Below are 8,035 nucleotides of genomic sequence, written 5' to 3' on the forward strand. Positions count from 1 at the left end.
GGGGTTACCCGCAATTCAAACCCCTAAAGTGGCAAGACCCGTGCTCTCCCCTTCCATTTAAAGTGGAACGTGGGAACTCCCTAGCAACTGATAACCCTAACACCATAGAAAAGGCAGGTTTTCCTTCAATCAATACCCTTAAAGTCATAAGTGAAGGGGCATCCCCCCAGTTTAAACACAGGCAATAACGAAAGAGGAATTTCTTCCGGCAATTTACACCCCTTTTGTCCTCGCAACCCCCTTTTTTTTTTTCTGGGGGTACTGGCGGGGGAGGAGGGGGGGAAGGGCGGGCGTGTCGAGGGGTTGGCAAGATGAAATCAAAAGGAAAAAGGGGAAAGGAGAAAGATCCCCCTTGCAAATCCACACCGTGGCTCACCTGCTACTCCCCGGCACAAAGGTTCATCCCTCGGCACCTCATTTAAGCAACGCTCCACATCCAAGCGCTCCCCCAGACCCTGGGAGACGCTCTCACCGTCCTTCCGTGAGAGACACCCCCCGCCCCCCAGGAGCCCGGCATAAGCGCCTCTCTTCCAGCATCGCCGTGCAAAAGTGAGCTGAGGAAACCCCTCCTAAAACAGCCCCCGGCAGGAGCCGCCCTCTCCTCACCGTCACAGCTCACACCTGGGGCTGCTCTGACCCCTCATCATCCTCACAGCTCACACCCGGGGTTGTTGCCAGTCCCAGTGTGAGGGCAGGTGCAGAAAGGATTTGCTGCTCATTCCCTGGACAGCTCATCCTCTGCACCTGACACACTGGGGCACCGGGCTTTCCTTCCTATGGATAACAGATATTTGATGCAAGTTGCAGGGGAACTGTCAGGGTTGGGTTTTGAAATACTTCTTTAACTATAAAAAATTCTGTAATTATGCATGTGATTTTTGACATTTGATATACAAGACTAAATCTCTTGCTGGTTTTCGAGTATGGCATTGAAAGTCCATGTACTTTCTCTTCTTTCCCTGTTCCAAGAGAGTTCTTTGGAAGCTTGTGTTATCTGTGAGAAGGTTGCAACATCAGAACTACTGATTCCAGTGCCTTTATCTGAACTTGATGTATTGTTATCTCTATTATTGCTTAGATGCAGTGTTTTAAACAAAACTAGGAGGCTACAAGAGCAAATTGAAGGAAAGGGTTGTAGAGAAGGAGCAGAGAAAGAATGTGGAGAACCTGATTTAGGATTGAAATCCATCAGTCTGCTGCTTCAGGCTCCTTACAGGAGGTGGTGAAGGAGTTTGGTAAGGAACTTTCATGTAAGCAGTAGTGTAGGTTTGCAGAGGTGTTTGGCAGCACCAAGAGAATTTGCTACAAATCATACCTCTCAAATAGCAATTTACAACAACACAATCATCCCAGTTCTTATTTCAGCCCTAAGCTCTATCTGAAAATCATCAACCAGAGGTATTGTCCTGTTTGTTGTCCTCCTGTTGTGCCACTGCCGGAGAGTATCCCTGGCCTCTGAGCTGAGCTGTAGGGCTATTTGTTCTTCCTGGAAGTTCTTGAACAGTGAAAGTGCTCCATAAGCACTTGTCAAATAATAGCCTCCTGTGAAGGACAGCAAGGGAAGAACGTCTCAGAGTGGTCTCAGTCACAGGTACAGACCGTTTTCTTTGAGATGTATAAATACATCCAGAGAGGCACCCAGACACACACACGGATATACAGAAAGTCCCTTTATTCTATGGCCAAAATATTTACACACAAAAGGAAAACAGCTCATTGGCCTGCAAAACGCTGGAGTGTGTATTCTCAGCCACTGAGACGCATTCAGTGGTTGCATGTGCTCCATATGATACAGCGGTGCCCGTGGCTGGGTCCACTCATGCTGAGGAAAGCCGATTCCTTAAAAGACTCCTGTCTCTCCTTTACTCCCACGTGTTTATTCCTCTACTCTTGGAACACCAGCTTTATTTTAAATGATTATCTAACAGGGTTTTGTCTTCTTCCCAAGCTTCAGAGGTGGATGAAATAAACACGGCTGCTTAAACAAAGTAAAAGACAATCTACCGGTGTTCATCAACATCAAAGCAACCGCTCTTAGTGGCAATAAAGCAACAATTGAGTGTGAGATTTGTACTCTGCAATCATCCCAAAGGGTTGCCTTTGTTTTTAAAACAACAACTGGTCTGTCACCTTTGTGGCATTCCCCATAATGTCCAACTTGTTCGGGAGATGGTGTGTACAGTCCTGCATACTCCACCTTTATTACACAAACAGAGAACAAATTAAAGCCACAACAGAGTTGCAATGTACAAAAGAAGCTGCAGGTCACAAAGTAAAAGAGTCTCGACGGGAGGTAACGGTCCGCAGCAACAGGAGACCCACTGTCTGTCTTATCTTTTCCAAGTCAGCCATTTGGGTGGGAGTGTCCAGCTAAGAGGCAGCACAGTCTGTTCAGAGGCGTTCAGAGATGCGTTCTGTACACAGGGTAGTATTTTCTGTATTACCGACAGTGTCCCCTCTCAGCCTTTAGCTTTGCAACGAGATTGACACACAAAATTCATGCGAGACCCATTAGATAAATTGGACAATACATTACAGTTGAAATGCACAACCCCAAAGCACTACACAATTTTTTCTGCACGGTAGAGCTGAGCTAGTGCCAAAGACAGGCCCAGCCTATGGACAGACTTCCTTTGTGGCATTCATAATAATGTGACTTAATAGTCCAGGAAAACTTTCGGCTTTTCAAGCGCGTTACTGATCTCCAGCTTCACATCTCAATTATTTTCCATGCTAAGATTCCTAACAATGTGCCCAAGGATGCTCTGTACACCAAGCAAGGAGCACACTAGTGCCAGACTGGAGGAATCGTGGCATGAATTCTCCCAGGCATAATGGCATACAAGAGGATACAGCAACTTCAGAAAGCCAAGATGCAGCAGGAATAGGAAACACATACATATACCTAAACACGCAGCTAGGCTTGGCCGCAAGAACCTTTAAACTTTCTCATAAACTTTTTAGATTCTGGGGCCTACCGGAGCCTTGCAGAAAACTTGTTTGTTAAAAATGCTACCATGGAAACAGCAAGGAGGCAGATTTCCTTGCTTCTAGCAGACTTAAGTCCTCATGCAAGTAATGCCTCAAGAAACACATTCCTAGGGCTCAGAAAAATACTTTGTGAGAAGCAAATATTGGAAAGAAGTAAAAATCATTAAAAGGGAGCAATATTTTCAAAGCACTTCCCCAAAGGTGCAAAGAGTCCCCCAGAAGTTTTCACACAGCACCTAACCCAAGTCTCATTATGTGCCTCACAGTGAGCTGAGTGCTGCTGCCCCATAAGTACTCTCAGGAAATTTTTCAGGCACAAAAGGCTAAGGCCACTGGGCACCTGCACAATGGATGTCCTTGCCTGCACAGTCAAAACGGGTTAGAAACAACGTATTTGCTCGTAAAGCAATGCACAGCAGCACATTTTCAGGCTGCTAGGGCTTGTGCTCTGCGAGCTACCCAGCAGTGGAAATGATTAGGACATTGTCCTGCTACACTACTAACATCACTGTCATTAGGTCTCCCCTTAACAGGATTTCTACTCAAACAAGAGGAACAGCAACTGTGCTGTGAGGAAGAACATCCCCTCACTAGTCCTTCAGGGGGTTCTAGTAAAAATAAAAAAAATCCATTACCTTCTCCATACACCAAGGATGGATCCAGCCACTCTGTCATGTATTCGATTTCAGTCTCCAGCTCATCACACTGGGCTAGGGCCTATGTCAACACAGGCAGGAAGTCATCAGCTCCATACGGCCTCCCTGGGTTGAAGGGAATGCAGGCAGTGAGAGACAAACCACACTTTTTCACCAGTTCCCGTGTTTGAAAGGAAAGCACTCTTTTGTGCCTTCTCGAGCCAGCATGTCTGTGTTACTCCAGAACCCCCTGGAGTCACCAACGTGCAGCAAACAGAACGTCGCCTGACACTCACTGCACGGAAGACCGGCTCAATCCTGTCCTTCCAACAAGCACGAATCTTACGATGCACGCCTTGAGGCATGCAAGGGAAATTTAGAGAGTGGGCTCACCTTGGCACCAGCTCAACCAGTGAACTGGTGGAAAGGCTGCCATGCCAGACACCTGCACCGCTCTCATTGCCTGAGAGATGATGGATAGGCGTTTTCTTTATACATCCAGGGATAACATCCACCTTCTGGAAGCGTCCAGACACCAACACCAGTCTCTGAGTATGAATCCCACAGCAGAGAAGCCCAAGTATAAAAGCCTATAAGATTTGACAAGGAAATTCAACTCATTTCCTTGGCAGAGAATAGTCAAAAACACCAGTGAGCAATGGCTCCTGTACCTGAAGGGAGCCTACAAGAAAGATGAGGAGAGACTGTAAGGGCCTGGAGTGACAGTGACCCACAAAGACCGTGCTGTACCCAGGCCCGTCCGTGGTCCTGGCACTTTTCCTGCATTTTGATTTTCTGTTCAGAAGTCACTATGTGGCCAAATCTCTGGGTCTGGCTAAACGGTGCTTAGTGCACAACTGATGTGATGGTCACTCGGAATCGCCCAGAGCAGGAGCCAACTTGCAACTCTGGTGAAACTCAAGTGACACCAGCTGAGGCACACGCTCCAGATAACACACTGTGGGTGTGCTAGGGTCAGGGGCAAATGGTCAGGGCTTACCTTCTCCTGGTTTGAGGCCCGGTTTGGCAACAACACAACATTCCAGTGCAGGATCAGTGCCAAAGGGAAGGGCTGCGCAGATGCCCTGAGCCCGTCTCTGCATCAGCAGCAGTGGGTGGGTGGAACTCACCTATTTCCAGATTCAAATCCATTTGTTTGTCACTCCTGCTAGTTTCTAGGCTCTGAAAGCTCATTTCAGCTGTTGAGTGACAGCACTAGCTGGTCCGTGGATTTAAGGAAGCAGACAGTCTTTGGGAATGTGTGTTGCCATTTGAGACTTGTCCAAGAAAAGGGGCACAGGGGGACAGGAGGAGGACAGGTGTTAGGGACCGAGTCCGGAGAGCTGGCCGCATAAATGACATGTACACCAATATGATTAAGCATTGTTCTCCCCTTATTGTTCAACTATGCCAACTTACATCTACTTTTGCAAAGATTCACACACAGTCCCTCTAGATGGCCTCTAATGAGGGGGGGAGCCAGGCAGCTGTATACCTTGCCAAGGACACTCAGGGCTGCCTGCAGTCAGGGGCCTGTTCAGGGGCTTTTCCTCAGCAACCCTGGGTTGTCCAATCTTTCCAGGGGTATCATATGCCCTTGTTCCATAAGGAATCCCTCTACAGAAAGGGAGTTGTCACCTGCCCCGTGCTCATGGGCTGCAGGAGACACCTGCACTGAGGAAAAAATGGAAATGGGAAAGAGGGAAATGCAACCGGATGGGACGCACCTCTGGCACCACACCTCCTCTTGTTCCTGCTGTCCCGGAAAGCCCCAAGTAAATCCAGTGCCTCAGACCTTGCATCCCTGAACACCAGGAGAGCTGGTGTTTTATCCAGATCCCAGTGCCCTGCACGGCTGCGCTGACACGAGCGCAGGCCGATCGCTCCGCCCAGCACCATCCCTCATTTTCCTCCCACGGCTCCCCAAGCGGCCCCAAACCACCCCAGCGTGTCTGTGCCGGGGCCAGGGCCTGCCCCGAGCCCGACCAGAGGCTGTCACCCAGCCCTGCACCAGCTCCCACCCCCGGGAGAGCTGGGAATGCACTGAGAGCTCGGCTCCCCGGGCTCCCCAGCACCCAAACCGGTCCTCACACACACAAAAATGCCCAACCTGCCCCTCTGGGCACAGCCAAACACCACAATTCCATCATCCCCAAGGAACTCTGGCACTTGCCTCTTCACCTCTGCCCATTTCCAGTAGCCGGGGCTAGGACCGGCCTGTCAGAAAGAGCATTCCCTAGGCAGTTCATCCCAGCCCAGAGGAGAAGAGGAGCCTGTCCCTGACCCACACCATGGGCAGGACGAGGGGGGCCCTAGCTGGCTTTGCCTACTCCAACACCAAAGCTCTTGGTCCCAAAGATGGGGCGAGTTCAGTGGTTTTTCCTGTCCTGAAAGAGAGCAGAAAAGGGAAGTTAATCCCACTGAGGAATCCAAGACTCCTGCATTTCATATTTCTGCTCTGATTGCTCACCGTGCAGTTTTATCCATGGGAAAAAAAAGGAGAATGACACCATATCAAATAAAAAGTTGATTTATCCACGTAAGGGCTGTGGAGAGAAGGATACAAAGGAACTTTTCCATGATTTTGGGGCTTGAAGAGGGAGTGAATTTCCCTCGAAGCTGGGAAGGGCCTGAGCATGATAAAGCAAAGGAGCAGCTTCATCTCTCCCTGGCAGAGAGCTCTGGGCTCCATTATGGATACAAATCAATCCCAGCAGGATTTCAAAGGGTTTCTTTAGGATGTCAGGTCCCTCTTTATCAGATCCCTGCTGGGATTCAGGGCCTGCCTGGTCACGGGGTGCTTTGATAAGGGCTGGATTTAAATCCCAGATCTGAGAGCAGACATGAAAGTTCCCTGGGTTTCTAAGGGTTGAAAAGCTCGAGCTGGATTCGCTGCAGAGCTGAAAAGTCAGGATAAGAGAGAGCAGGGAGTGGCCAGCAGGCTCAGGTTCCTGATCACGCCCCTGAGATCTATGGGATCCATGGGATCCATAGGATCCGTGGCCTCTGGCACGCTGCTCCAGCACCCTGCAGGGTGACTGACAGCCGGGCAGGGGAAGGAGCCACCAGCAGCTCTGCGATGTGCACCATCATTCACCTTGCACGTGGCCTAAACAGCCACCAAGCACCGATGGACTGACTGAGCCGAAAATATCGGAGAGATCTCAGTTTGCACTCCAAATTCCCTGCAGCCTGTTCCCTTCCTGATCCATCCCTTGAAGCAGCAAGAGTGGAATTCCTCCCGTGGTTGCTCTTTCCCTCCTGTTTTCCACGCAACAAGAAAAAGCAGCCACGTGAACAGGAGTAAAAGCCCCAAACCCACAAAAAAGCACATTCTCAGCATCACTAATCCCTGCCAAATTGCCAGGAACCTTCCAAAACTACATCCAAGCTTGGAAACAGGGAGCCAGTTGTTTGTTTAAGCAGCTATTGATCCAGTCTCTTCCAGCTAATTAAACTATTCACTATTTAAACTCATTAAACTGCTCATCCTGCTCCTGGCAGCCAGAGGCAAAGAAGAAATCGTGTCTAGATTAAATGGTGATGGTGAATGTGCCCATGCCAGTCCTTGGAGAGGTTGGAATTGCATCCCTGTTCCTCCGCTCTCTTTTCCTTCCTTTTTCCTGCAGTGATTCCCACCCGGATTCCTCAGCTCCAGCTCTCTGAGCAGCCTCACGGGGAGCATTTCATCCCCTTGGAGCCAACTCCATTTGTTGCATCCTTCATGCCTCAACCACTCCTAAAAGCAGGGAAGTGCTGATGGGCAGTGCAGCTGCTTCCACTCGGGAATGTTTCCAGTGGAACAGGGAGGGAATTCTGAGAAGCTTCCACCCACTGCACGTTATTGCTGGATAAAAGGTGAGGCAGCAAAGGATCAACAAAGGGAGATTTCAGCAAGACAAAGTCCAGACAGAGAGGCTGCAAGTGTTGCTGGGGCTGCTAAGCTGGGAAAACTGCAAGGTCAGGCTGTGGGAACATGGATTATACTGAGGTCTGGAACCGGTGTTGGGAAGAGAGGGAAAAGGAGAAGGAGAAGGAGGAGAAGGAGAAGGAGAAGGAGAAGGAGAAGGAGAAGGAGAAGGAGAAGGAGAAGGAGAAGGAGAAGGAGAAGGAGGAGAAAGGGCCCAAAGTAACTGCACAGCGAATTTCCTTACCATGAGCCAGGCTCATTCCCTGAGCTGACCGATATCTCTGAGCTCCCCTTCATGGCACAGCCCTGCCAGTAAAGAACAGAAGTTCCTGCTGCTCCCACTGGAATTCTGTAGCGTGCCTGGCATTCCATACGTTCTGCTGCCTGAGAATTCCTGCAGCCGTCCTTGGGAAGAGCAGTTCACTGCCACAGGAGGAACAAGAGGAAAGCAGTTGCCACTCTCGGGTTCTGTGCTCTGTAAAAAGTAAAACCAGATAAA

At 49.5% G+C, this 8,035-nt stretch overlaps 1 long non-coding RNA gene across 3 annotated transcripts; it reads right to left on the minus strand.

Moving 5' to 3' along the window:
* Positions 1–1,655: 1,655 nt before the first annotated feature.
* Positions 1,656–7,820, minus strand: LOC125333928. 3 transcript variants are annotated; one of them, XR_007207011.1, is made up of 3 exons: positions 7,781–7,820; positions 3,627–4,216; positions 1,656–2,470 (listed from the first exon to the last, which is right to left on the minus strand). It is a non-coding gene; the product is annotated as an uncharacterized LOC125333928 (long non-coding RNA). The 3 variants fall into 3 exon arrangements; XR_007207010.1 differs by lacking the exon at positions 7,781–7,820 and having other exon boundaries at positions 3,627–3,752; positions 4,020–5,213; XR_007207009.1 differs by lacking the exon at positions 7,781–7,820 and having other exon boundaries at positions 3,627–5,213.
* Positions 7,821–8,035: the final 215 nt, after the last annotated feature.

Source organism: Corvus hawaiiensis, chromosome 15 (genome assembly GCF_020740725.1).
Source record: "Corvus hawaiiensis isolate bCorHaw1 chromosome 15, bCorHaw1.pri.cur, whole genome shotgun sequence".
In the NCBI taxonomy this organism is placed as follows: domain Eukaryota; kingdom Metazoa; phylum Chordata; class Aves; order Passeriformes; family Corvidae; genus Corvus; species Corvus hawaiiensis.